This window comes from Procambarus clarkii, chromosome 64 (assembly GCF_040958095.1).
Source record: "Procambarus clarkii isolate CNS0578487 chromosome 64, FALCON_Pclarkii_2.0, whole genome shotgun sequence".
NCBI lineage: Eukaryota > Metazoa > Arthropoda > Malacostraca > Decapoda > Cambaridae > Procambarus > Procambarus clarkii.
This window is the reverse complement of record NC_091213.1, coordinates 13,334,893-13,349,487: the sequence shown is the minus strand read 5'-3', so window position 1 is coordinate 13,349,487 and position 14,595 is coordinate 13,334,893. Positions and strand designations below refer to the sequence as shown.

At 43.2% G+C, this 14,595-nt stretch overlaps 1 protein-coding gene across 1 annotated transcript in view; it reads right to left on the bottom strand.

Annotated features, from left to right (window-relative positions):
• Positions 1 to 14,595, bottom strand: part of Hus1-like (Hus1-like checkpoint clamp component) — a 277,046-nt gene that overhangs the window by 44,682 nt on the left and 217,769 nt on the right. The gene's annotated exons all lie outside the window — the stretch shown is intronic.

Sequence of the window (14,595 nt, the reverse complement as noted above, 5' to 3'; positions counted from 1 at the left end):
AGCATCCATACCCTCAAATCTTCCTTACATAGACCAGGTTATAGAGATCTGTACTGCTGTGAACAGAGCAGTCTCTCTATGAATTCCTGAGTTATTCTCCGAAATAGCTAATGTCAAGCTGCCAGACTTGGCTAGTTCCTAGAGGACTTGTATACACACAGAAATCACAATAGCGTGATGTATCAAATGAACAAATCCACAAGGGCCGTGGCGAGGATTCTAACCTACGTCTGGGATGATTTCGTACGTAGGCTCGAATCCTCGTCACGGCCCTTGTGGATTTGTTCAGGACTTGTCTAGTTACCGCTGTGACGAAGGTACAGGAGATTGACGCTGTTGTGAGGAGTTCACAGAACTCCTGGGTTACAATCTGAACAAAACTATTGTCAGGAATGGTTTAGGGAGTAGTCAAAAAGACGCTGAAGCTCTCCTCTCGCAAATCGGCTCCAGTGAAGAAATAATTTGAAACCGTTTAGTTTGGCAGTTTTGTAACTCTATAGTTCAGCTTTCACGTCATCTACTCACGTCCCACACTGCCCACATTATCTACTCACGTCCCACACTGCCCACATTATCTACTCACGTCCCACACTGCCCACATTATCTACTCACGTCCCACACTGCCCACATTATCTACTCACGTCCCACACTGCCCACATTATCTACTCACGTCCCACACTGCCCACATTATCTACTCACGTCCCACACTGCCCACATTATCTACTCACGTCCCACACTGCCCACATTATCTACTCACGTCCCACACTGCCCACATTATCTACTCTTGTCCCACACTGCCCACATTATCTACTCACGTCCCACACTGCCCACATTATCTACTCACGTCCCACACTGCCCACATTATCTACTCACGTCCCACACTGCCCACGTTATCTACTCTTGTCCCACACTGCCCACATTATCTACTCACGTCTCACACAGTCCACGTCATCTATTCAAACCTTCTACTGTCAACCCAACCAAGGCCCACCTCGATTAATTATGGGTGGTGGGCCTTGATTGAGTTGATTAGCAAAACCTCTCACTGCTAATCAACTCACGATTCACCCCCCCCCCCCCACACACACACACAGCCTGCCTGGCTCAGGGCTCCCCAGTGGGGCCCCCAGGAGGCCAACCTAAGGTATTTGTTGGCAGTACTTGTCAGCCCTGATAACATCTTGATAAATACGTGTCCCTGTGGGGGGTCGGGTCACTCTCCCCAGGGCGGCGGGGGGCGGGGGTCGTGACCTGAGGTTTTGGGGAGAGAGAGAGAGAGAGAGAGAGAGAGAGAGAGAGAGAGAGAGAGAGAGAGAGAGAGAGAGAGAGAGAGAGAGAGAGAGAGAGAGAGAGAGAGAACACGACAGACAGAAAGTATTACGGTTAGAAGTAGAAGGGAGGAATAAAGGGGTAAAGATGGAAAACAGTGAAAATGTAAGAGAACGAGGACAAACTTGTCCTGGAAAGAGAATGAATCAAATTTCGAAGATTGGAAGAGAGTAAAAGAAAGAGGAAAGAATAAAGGAGGGAAGAAAAGGTGAGAAACTGAGTAATCACCGCAGTGAAGATGAGATATGAGAGAGAAAACGAAAAGAGGAGGAAGGATAGAACAAAAAAAATTAATGAAGAGAGTGAAAGGAATGGGGAAGAGAAGGAATGATATAGAAGAGGGGAGGGAGTGACTGGGAGGAGGAATGAGGGGGAAGTTGGGGAAAAGGGGAAAGGGGTGTAATCTTGGGGAGGGGGGGAGGAAGGAAAGGGGTAAGAAAGAACAAAGGAAGAAGCAAGATGGTGACCAAGTCATTCAAGGGTGATCGCAGGTAATCAAGTTACTCTAGAAGCGAAGGTGGTCTAGTTACTCTAGGAGTGAGAGAAGGTGATCTAGCCACTCAAGGAATGAGTGAAGATGATCTAAGTGCTCTAGGAGTGAGGGGTGTCTGTACATGGAAGCATAAGAGCAGACGCTAGACACAAAAGTTTGGTGTTACCTGGGAGAAGATAGGGTTGAAATCTCTACCCCGGGAGATGTTAGCATGTTTGTGGACATGGGTAACTGCCCAGCAGGAGGGACGTGGGGAGGGAGGGAAGGAACAAAATTTAGAGGGAGAGAGAGAGGGAGGGAGGGAGGGAACGAGATTTAGAGGGAGGGAAGGGAGGGGAGGGGGTCACTGTGAGAGAGATTTAAGGAGCACTGACGAGGCCGCTGAGCACTGCAGCCTCGTATCATACCTGTATGATACTAACACACTCATAAAATATTACCATCGTAAGTCTTGAAAACTATAGTTTATGGACATACAGGTGTGTGTGTGTGTGTGTGTGTGTGTGTGTGTGTGGTATATTAGCCTGAATATATAAGCGTGTGTACATGTACACGTACAAACCTGTGCTCACCTATTTGTGTTTGCAGGATTGAGCTTTTAGCTCATTGCTCTTTCTTTGACTTCGAATCGCGATTTGTCTCTTGATTCGAGATATTGATTTTGGCGTTAACACCCCCACCTCCCTCCCTCTCCCTACCCATTGCTTGACCTTTGACCTGACCCCGTGAACCCTTCCCAGCCTGAGACTTGGTGTTGATCTCCTTACAGGCGGACTAGTGCCTTAATGTACCTGCTTGACGAAGCCTGGACCTGGACAAGATGCTCTTATTTCGATTGAAGCTTTCCGGAAACTTTCCAGGAAATGTAAAGAGTCCGCCCATCCCATGAATACTTCTCACTGTGTCAACAATGGGGCCGGGAAGCCTTTAATTAAGATTTTAGAGTTCGTCGTCGCATTCGTTTAGTCGCGAGAATGTCACGACTTTACTGAGCTAGGAGTTTGGGAGCATTAGTGTAATCACTTACGAAATCTATACATCTTTAGACAACGATATCACAATAACGTGATAGAGCTATAAGAGTATATTTGGAGCATGACGGTGAGATCGAACCTGTGTCAGGAGAAAACTGAATACTCAAATGAGCCACAGAGATATTATAAAAAAAATTTCAGTGTCAGAGTTGTTAACAAATGGAATATATTATGAAGTGTCTCATAATGTCTCCCCGAGGAGTTCGGGGAGACATGATAACCACATACAAAATTCCCAGGGGAATTGATAGGATAGATGAGGACAGATTATTTAACACAGGTGGTACTCGCACAAGGGGGGCACAGGTGTGAACTAAGTACCCAAATGAGCCACAAAGACATTAGAAAGACCTTTTTCAGTGTCAGATTAGTTAATAAATGGAATGCACTAGGAAGTGATGTGGTGGAGGCTGACTCCATACACAGTTTCAAAAGTAGATATGATAGAGTTCAATAAGCTCAAGAACCTGTACACCAGTAGATTGACAGCTGTGAGGCGGGACCAAAGAACCGAAGCTCAACCCCCCGCAAGCACAACTAGATGAACACAACTAGGTAAGTGCGTACTCAGAGACATTACCGATATTAAAGAAAATAACAAGAAAAGGGTTGTTTGTGGGGCAGCCAGGAGGGGCTCGGGGGGGGGGGGGGTGCATTCCACCTGAGCTGTGGGTTAATTAAAGCTGTTGGTGGTAGTTAGGACCGACAGCATAGCTCAGGGTGTCGTGGTCAGGTGGTTACTGGGTCGTAAACTCCGCCACAGCCACCGCCATTACACGATTGCGATCTTCTCCCACTCATTCCGCATCACACACGCACACCCACACACGCACGCACACGCACGCACACACACACACACACACACACACACACACACACACACACACACAGGGGGGGGGGCCTTGTGGCTGAGTGGCCACAGGCCCATCTTCTGCCATCACCTGGGATCGAACCCAGACCCTAGAATTAAGAGCCAGAACTCAACCCCCGCAAGCACAACTAGATGAATACACAAACATCATCTTCCCAATTACTCGTCGCCTCAATTCGTAATCTCTTCTTCTTCTACCTTCCAAATTTCTCATATTCCAAGCTCTTTCCCTTTCGTTCATTTCTGCATTCGTCTCCATGTCATTTAGTCGGTATCAAAGTCGTTTCATCCACAGTCCACTCATTACAACGTCCACTCATCCGAATGTACGTTGTTGTTGTTATAGATTAAGCTACTCGGAACAAGTTCCAAGTAGCACGGGCTATGGTGAGCCCGTAACTTACCTGGCACAGGAGCGGAGCTGTGTGTGCCCGAATGTACTGATTGATGAAGATTAAGCTACCTAAAAGGTGGCACGGGCATGAATAGCCCGTAAGTGCCATTTTGATGAATAGCCCTTTTGAGCCATTACCAGTATCAATAGTTGATACTGGAGATCTGTGGAGGTGCGAATGCACCCTGCGTGACGGGAGATGTCTCCCGTGGTGTAGAAACATAGCTCTACACTTATCTATATACTAACTATATTATCTATATTATCTATATACTATATACTTATCTATATGTTAGGCGGTGTTTTAACCACACCTTAATATTCCCTCCCCTTTGTTTAAGCCTCCTCAATCCACACCACCCATTAATCCACACCCATTCCCCATTTAAAAATGTCCCATCCCAAATCCTAATTCTGACCCCTTCCCAGTGCTATATAGCCGTAATGGCTTGGCGCTTTCCCCTGAAAACTCCCCCTCCCAATCCCCCCTTAATACACCCATTTCCCTTACACACGCCCCCTTTTCCGGCATCAACAAGCAAGGCAACAAGATGGCGAAACCCGTGTTAAGAGGTTAATGGTATGGAAAGTCTTACCATTTGCTTTCCCCATTATCTTTTGCCTGTCTGTGGTTGTTGGAGATGCCCTTTGGCGGAGTGGTACTCACTTGGTTGTCCTTGCGGGGAGTTGAGCTTCGGCTCTTTGGTCCCGCCTCTCAACTCTCAATCATTCGGTGATTGAGAACTACATACACTACATTTGAAATTGTGAAGAGAGTGTGTGTGTGTGTGTACTCGCCTATTTGTACTCACATTTTTGCCTGAATGTATCAAGCTCTAGCTTATGGTCCCCGCCTTTCCAGCCGTCGGGTGTGTGTGTGTAAAGTAACGCCAGTGGGCTTGTGGGTGGTGAGAAAGCTGAGCCAACCTATAGGTGTTGGCAGGGATGGTGTTGGCAGGAGCAGCGATGGTGGTAGTGGTGGTGGTGGTGGTAGGAGTACCAGCGGCTCGAGTAGACTCGCCGGTACTGCGCCTACGATGAACTCTTCTCTGCCTGAATTGAGATCATGTGTTACCATCAGTGTTCCTGTAGCCAGAACCCGTGCCAGCAGGCGCCTCAACTGGCGTAATGCTATTTGAATAATCCACTCTCTTCAGGAAACTGACGAGCGACTCAAGACAAATTATTCAAATTGGTCTTTCTCATACCCTCGTTGACCCGTGTCAGAGTGTCTCAGGCAGCCACACCCTCTACCACTTCTTCTCGAAGAGATAGACATGCACCTCAAGCATTGAGCCGGTTGTCCGAGCGGACAGCACGCTGGACTTGTGATCCTGTGGTCCTGGGTTAGATCCCAGGCGCCAGGGAGAAACAATGGGCAGAGTTTCTTTCACCCTATGCCCCTGTTACCTAGCAGTAAAATAGGTACCTGGGTGTTAGTCAGCTGTCAAGGGCTGCTTCCTGGGGGTGGAGGCCTGGTCGAAGACCGGGCCGCGGGGACACTAAAGCTCCGAAATCATCAAGATATATCGTTCTTGTATTCGTGACTTAACAAGCGTATAATATGAATTGGTTTTGCCAAATCAAAAGCGTGCGAATCTAGACTAACCTGCCTATCCCATCGAAGCCATTGATCAGTTGTCCATTAATGCGTACAAATTAATGTGCTGTAATTTCAATGAAGGGCAGGTCACTGGATGGCAGACTATAGGTGGGCAGGCGGCGGGACGGCAGGCCCTTTTGAATCATCCAAACATAGAATCAGCTTTAAACAGGATTTAATAAATAAAATTTATTAAATTGGCAAATAGATCGTCACATACAACGTATTAATTTCCGATAGAATACAGCAAAAATAAATGTTGACAATGATATTTGTTGGTTAATATCCAATTTTGTAAAATGTATATGCAAGCCCCTTTCCACAGCAACTCTTCAATCTGCTTTTAAAAAGACTTCTTTTCTCTATCAATTTCCTCACATAATTTTTGGAAGCTCTCATAGGATTTCCGACATATCCTGGCGTCCCACTACGCCTCTGTCTATGCCAAGCCCGCTTCCATACACAGTCCATTTATACACTCATCCATAAACCCTTCCACCGGCTTCATACTTTGAGACAGCATAACTTACTCACAGCATTAACCCTGACCCGGTCCATGTTGGGCACGTACCCAACGACAATTTCTGTGAAAAATTCTGGTCGTCTGTACCTAACATCTGGACTCCAGCCTCGAACACAGAGAGAGAGAGAGAGAGAGAGAGAGAGAGAGAGAGAGAGAGAGAGAGAGAGAGAGAGAGATATGCCAATTTCTAGATATAGATTACATGGGGTACCCGGCGGTGTGTGGGTCGCCCTAGCATCATCCCAGAATAAAATCCATGGAAACGTATGGAAAATAACGATAATAAATGGGAACATAATATAGCATCCCAACATTTGTCAACACGTCTCTCTCTGTCTGTCTGTCCATGTCTTTATGTCTAGGCTGTCTGTGTCTCTGTTCTCACTTTCTCTCTATGTCTCTCTGTCTCTACTTTTCAGTCCCATCCCCGTTTTCTCTCCCACTCCCCGTCCCACAATAACCATTAACGCTAGAAAAACTCTTAACACATAATCGGTATTACATAATCCAGAATATCTCAGTACAAAAAATTATACTTTAAACCATCAAATTATTTTGGTGTGATTAGTATACATTTTATATAAACATTAATGTAAACATTATAGATTAGAAAGGTTTACAATATTGTAATACAAAAATCACAGTCGAGCTATATTGCTATATTGAGATTTGTTGAGTGCTTCACTATCGCATTGCATCATGGGACATTCTTTTCAAATATGCCAAACCCAACCATTCCAAGTTAGGCACGTACCCTACAACAACCACTGAAAAATTAGGTGAGCGTCTGCCTCCAACCTCGAACCCGAGACAGACAGACAAATATTCTAATTTAAAGATATGGAACATCAATAATTCTAAACATGACATAATAAACATTAAAGCAAAATCAAAACAAAATATTATCCGCAAGCCTCTCAAAATATAAGCACATTATTATTCCTTAAAATACGTCAGCCAAAAAGACTGAAATTGAAATTGCCAGTTAAATATATATATATATGTCGTACCTAGTAGCCAGAACGCACTTCTCAGCCTACTATGCAAGGCCCGATTTGTCTAATAAGCCAAGTTTTCATGAATTAATGTTTTTTCGACTACCTAACCTACCTAACCTAACCTAACCAAACTTTTTCGGCTACCTAACCTAACCTAACTTATAAAGATAGGTTAGGTTAGGTTAGGTAGGGTTGGTTAGGTTCGGTCATATATCTACGTTAATTTTCACTCCAATAAAAAAAATTGACCTCATACATCATGAAATGGGTAGCTTTATCATTTCATAAGAAAAAAATTTGAGAAAATATATTAATTCAGGAAAACTTGGCTTATTAGGCAAATCGAGCCTTGCATAGCAAGCCGAGTATGACGTTCTGGCTACTAGGTACAACATTATTTATATATATATATATATATATATATATATATATATATATATATATATATATATATATATATATATATATATACTCATATATATATACACACAGGTTTACAGTAGATCCTTGTGTGTACTCCTTTATGTGGATTCCCTTTTTCCTAATCAATATTTCCACGATTAAGGTCCCCCATGACCAAAAGTCGTGTTCCTTTTCAACCTGCAACTATTGCAGTATTTTCTGTGATAGATATGTATTTCCTCGTTGATTCTGATACACACCTGTCCGAGTCTTGTGTTGTTTTGTGAAGAGTTGCATATTGCTGCCACTTTCTCACGGAGGTTCCATCTTACAGCTACAGTGTTTCCTGATAATTAGGGTCACGTGATATTGCGTGTGTCCGTGCTTGCAATTACAGGTGTACGTTTGAGCACTGTGAGCTTCAGCTTGCGACGAGTGATGATAGATAGAGATGAAACTTGAGATAAATTCAGTGGAGATAGATGTCCTGGTTCCTTTCAGGCATTATGGGTATACGTTTTGTGTGTTTGTGAGTGTGTGTGAGTGTGTGAGTGAGTGTGTGACTATGTCTGCCTCACGCCTCCTCCACCTTCTCCCTCTCTCCCTCCCACCTCCTGATGGACGTTCCCACGCCATCATCAATATTTATCACTTTCTCTGGCCGATACTCGCTTTGCGTTTCCGCCCCCACCACCACCACTATTATCACCATCACCGCCCCCACCACCACCACTATTATCACCATCACCACCACCACTATTATCACCATCACCGCCCCCACCACCACCACTATTATCACCATCACCGCCGCCCCAACCAGCACTACCACCACCAACAGCACCACCACTATCCTCACCACCACTACTACCACCACTACCACTATCATTATCACCACGTCTATCACCATTTCTACTACCATCAGTACACTGTACTACCAGTATTGGCAGTACTACTATCTTACCTCCTATTGACTAATATAGTGACTCCCAACCTCTCCTGACTCATAGTAAAGATACTTTAGAAAACGAATTGAAGTTCGGTCAACTTCACTACTGCAGTCCATAATATTTAAATCCAACTCATGAGCAAATAAAATATTGTTTCCGTATGACTCGTCTATGCTTCTAGTTCCCACTCATGCTACCTTGTTCTAATCTGCCTTATACTATATATTTCCTTGGTATAAATCTTATCGATATCTCTGAAGATCTAATATGTCGTTATCATGTCTTAGATTCCGCTGTCCACTAAGCCATCAGGCACGTCATTCCATAGTGTGATTTGCAACAGCTTCTGTATTGAAGAATCTTCCCGTTGAAGCGATAAACAAAAAATGACACGCATAAGGGGAAAAATAGGTCAAATTTGAGCCCCACAAAAAGTACAAAAAAATGAAGTTAACATGCGCATGTCGAGTGTGTCTTGTCAGCTGGTGGGAATATATACCCCCTCTTGAGACCTTCCGACCTGGCCATATATACGCTCAAGACGCATACTGCAAAGTATCTCTCTCTTTATTTGGTATCGTTTATGCAAGCGACGCGTTTTCCCCCTAGTCTACCTTATAATCTTGTGTAATCCTAATTGAGTGAAAACTTTGGCGCCAAGACAACAAGGCTACGAGCCCGGGGGTGTGTGGAGGGAGGACCAGGCAAGGCGGTGTGTGTTTAGCGCGCGGGGGAGAACTCCGATAATTGGGCTTCACTTCGGGCTTTACGAGTTGTACTTTATGTGTCGAAGATTAGCTTTTATGCTCCGTGAGTATAGGTATTGTGTGTCTTTATAGGTTGTCGGGGGGTGGCTTACGATCTCTTCTCGGAGTATAACTTCGTTTGCCAACACTGTGGTTAAAGAGTTTAATAAAGTTAAGCGTCTTGGAATTGGTCCACGCAATGGAGCTTCGGAGTTCGTTTGCAATCGTATATTATCGTCAGGCCGTCTAACTACCCTCCCAGTGTCGCCCTCTGCAGTCTTTTGCGGCAGCAATGATATTTACGCTGTGATCTACCCTTTACCGCGGAGATGGACTGTCCGGAACGGACGACAAGCGGCCTAGATATCGATAACGGAACGAATCCTTCTGCTATCCTGTCCTTAACTCTCTGGTTTACAACAGCGACTTCACCGTCATAACATCCCCCAGTCTACTGTCCCTCTGAGGTTAGCATACCAACAATATGTAAATTTATTAATAAATCTTAATCTTGGATCTACTAACTACTCCTTGTCTGTAAACCGAAAACGGAGAACTATGTGTAGACTCTTGACCCACACATAGCTGGAATCGTAAAGAAAATGGGTGTTGGATCTCTGGAACAAGCCTCTGTTGGTGATTTGAGTTCACAGATCACCAGACGGGTTAAGAGGGGAAGCTGGGTTTTTTTTAGTGTGTGTGTGTGTGTGTGTGTGTGGTGTGTGTGTGTGTGTGTGTGTGTGTGTGTGTGTGTGTGTGTGTGTGTGTGTGTGTGTGTGTGTGTGTGTGTGTGTGAAATTTGTCCGTTGGGACCTTACATTTGTCAGCATTAAACTGCATTATGCCAATTTTTGACCATTACAAAAGCCTGAAAATCCTTTGACCGCACAATATGTGCGGTCACTGATGGTCGAGTGGCTTAAGGCACCGTGACACCAGTTGCAATGTGCTCCTGGAGGTTCGGGTTCGAGTCACTTCTGGGGTGTGGAGTTTTCATTTGCATATATGCTTGGGGACTATTCAAGCTTGTTCGCATTATATATATATATATATATATATATATATATAATATATATATATATATATATATATATATATATAATATATATATATATATATATATATATATATATATATATATATATAATATATATATATATATATATATATATATAATATATATATATATATATATATATATATATATATATATATATATATATATATATATATATATATATATATATATCACTAAGAACTCTTTGACCCGGCCAGGATTCGAACCCATGCCGTCCAGGATCACCCCTAAACGTACACAGTACCGTGACCACCGCACCAATGATCGGGGGTTGGTCAGTCAGGGAGCTTAGTTAATAAGCGCCAAGACTGACCAATCCTTATAGACGATCATTGGTGCGGTGGTCACGGTACTGTGTACGTTTAGGGGTGATCCTGGACGGCATGGGTTCGAATCCTGGCCGGGTCAAAGAGTTCTTAGTGATATATGGCTTGCGCGTTCATGCAGCTTTCTCACACATATATATATATATATATATATATATATATATATATATATATATATATATATATATATATATATATATACATATATATATATATATATATATATATATATATATATAATGTCAGACCACGGAGGAAAATGAAACAGGAATTTCCTTAAGTACTTTCGTATATTAAATACATCTTCAGAAGGAATTCTGAAGATGTATATTAAATACATCTTCATTCCTTCTGAAGATGTATTTAATATACGAAAGTACTTAAGGAAATTCCTGTTTCATTTTCCTCCGTGGTCTGACATTGTCACATTCTTAATCACGTGTTTATTTTCGTGATATACACACACACATATATATATATATATATATATATATATATATATATATATATATATATATATATATATATATATATATATATATATATATATATATATATAAATATATCTATATCTATCTCTGTCTCGTTTGACATAACTTTGCCCTTGTCAGATTTAACGCAGCAAATCCAATATCGTGAAGTTCTATATATTGAATCAGTCATTCGTGTGGCACTGTAGTAAAAGCTTTACTAAAGCCAAGGTAGACAACGTCACAAACCTTTTCACTATTAACAGCCTATTCTACTATATTGCTATATATCTATATCTATTCTATATGCTAGAATAAACTGAAAACAAATTTATCAAACAGGAGCGACCATTAGTAATACCATCTTCTTGAGAGGTTATCTTGAGATGATTTCGGGGCTTTAGTGTCCCCGCGGCCCGGTCCTCGACCAGGCCTCCACCCCCAGGAAGCAGCCCGTGACAGCTGACTAACACCCAGGTACCTATTTTACTGCTAGGTAACAGGGGCATGGGGTGAAAGAAACTCTGCCCATTGTTTCTCGCCGGCGCCTGGGATCGAACCCAGGACCACAGGATCACAAGTCCCGCGTGCTGTCCGCTCGGCCGACCGGCTCCCTGAATCATTTATTATTTATGTTTTTCAAGATGAAGATTAATGGCTTTTTGCGATTATAGAGCCATTCAAGTTTCCCATAATTGACGCCAAGCTTACTGGGTGATAGTTCGAAGTAATCTATCTCCCTTCTTAAAGATCGGTACTGCATTCGGAACCCTCCACGACTGCTCGGTTTTGATCTTCCTCTTGACACTAGATTCGAAATTTGTCCACATGGCTACTTCCCTTCCTCGATTGATCTGTTTATCCGAGTGAAATAATTTTAATCATTACAATAATGGCTGGACTCAGCAGTTGCAGCAGACTTTCATGTCTGGCATAAAGAGGGGTAAAATTGGATCTGTAATTTGAAAAGTGATTTGGAAAAATAAAATGCCGTTTACAATTAACGTTGCGAGGCAGATATTAGCACAATTCACAACACTAGGATGCGTAGAAGAAAATTTGAAGGGAAACTAATGTTAACTGGGGAGGGCAGGGAATGTCTGGGGAAGGTCTAGGGAGAGCAGGGAAGATCTAGGGAGGGGTAGGAAAGGTGAAGAGAGAACAGGGAAGGTCTAGGGAAGGCAGCAAAAGTCTAGGAAGGGAAGAAATGTCTAGGGAAGCCAGGGAAGGACTTGGGAAAGTAGGGTAAGTCTAGGAAGGGAAGGAAATGACTAAGAAGGCCAAGAGGTATAGGAAGGGCAGAGAATCCCTAAAAAGAGCATGGAATAACTAGGGAGCTCAGGGGAATAACTAGGTAGTAACTCGAGATGGCAGGGAGACTCCTTGAAATGGCAGGGAAGATAACCGGGCATCACCTTGGAGGAATCAGAACCAGGAGAACACAGAGGGGCAGAACATACATTTCGGTGGCGCGGGGAAGTTTGGATAATCACTGGGAATATATCACTGTTATTAGAGGACTAACCGAGGATGGCTAGGGAGTCATGGTGCTAGGTTGGTGTGAGGAGAGGAATGTAAAGTGGTGGATAGTAGGGGATGGGGGATGGTGGATGAGGAGGTGGTGGGGGTGGAAGTGGAGAAGGTAGGGGAGGTGGGTTGGATACTGTGTGGTAGAGATAGGGTGGTAATGTGATAAAGGGAGGGGGAGGGATGTAAGGTAACCAAAGGAGGGAGAAGTTGGTGTGAGGTAGACTAGAGTGAGATAGAGAGATTGGAGTGAGGTGGAGAGGACGTGAGGTGAGGCAGAGAAGATTGGAGAGCTTAGGGGGATAGAGGCGGATGATGCTGGTGTAAAGAATAGAATCGATAAAAATAGCAGGAATAGGCAGTAAGACGAACGTGTAGGTGTGTGTGTGTGTGTGTGTGTGTGTGTGTGTGTGTGTGTGATTGACAGTTGGCCCGCATCTCAACTGTCAATCAACTGTTACTAACTACTAACTAATTTTTCCACACACACACACACACACACACACACACACACACACACACACACACACACACACACAGGAAGCAGCCCGTACCCGCTGTCTAACTCCCAGGTACCTATTTACTGCTAGGTTACATGGGCATCAGGGTACAAAGAAACTCTGCCCATTTTTGTTCCTCGCCGGCGACAGGAATCGAACCCGGGCCACAGGAGTACGTGTCCAGCGTGCTATCCATACAGCCACCCTCACCCTAAATTTTTTTTTATCTTCATGCGTGTGCCACACGCGTGTTCCTAAAATCTTCGTGGCACACGCACACCCCACCGGTGTGCGTGTGTGCGTTTGCGTGCGTGTGTGTGTACATCATTACATGTTCTTGCAGGGTTGACCATCAGCATTTAAATACGATGACAATTCCATACTTTTCCTTTCATATTTACATTTAAATTTACATTTAAAACAGGTTATTGAGTCAGCATTCACAACTACGTCAGATCAAATCCAACTATTAACCTGAATAAATTCTTTAACATTTCTGTGGGTCACATTTGTTTAAAGTTTCTGTGTCCCTTGTTCTAATGTTTGTTTTTGTTAGCATTAAACATTGTTTCTATGTTTTTGTTAGCATTAAACATTGTTTCTATGTCTTTTTGGTCAATTACTGTATACCGCTATCATATTATATCTGCTCCAGTTTCTGGCTGGCGAGTGGAGAGGTTCAGTATCGTCAGTCTTCATAGCTCAGTCCTCATAGCTCTGGAACCAGCCGTGTTGCATAGCTTTAGATAATTTCCTTCACTTCTATGTACAAAACAAAGTCCATTACCTCCATGTCTAAGACCTGATACCACTCTCCTTATCTAAAAGACAAAGTACATATTGGAACTATTGACCACATAGCTACAAAAAGTACAGTACTATCATTTCAGGAGAATGGGTTGAAAACAAAGTCTGCCACCCCCTTGCATCTAAAGCCAAATCGCGCACCCTATGTATATAATAAAACCCATGTATATAAAACTAAGTAACCCCACCCCTGCATACAGGACAGTCCCCCCCACCCCTTGTATATAAAACAGTCCCCCACTTAATATATATGAACGAATCCCTAACCCATACAATTTACGAAATGATCCAATTAGATACAAGAAACATCTTTATTTCGGCAGCGACGAAGGTTTCAGCTCTCCAGAGCACACTGCTGACTCGATAGTGTGAATATATAGTGTAAAATCTCATCGTTTATCAAGTGCTAATTAGACATAAGTATATGGCCGCGACCAACCAGGTAGCAGCCACAGTTTGCAATCAAACGCTTAACACGAGCGTGTTTGCGTAGCTTAAAAAGTATGATCAAGTTCATAAATTCCTTCAGCCAACAGGATAGATGGAT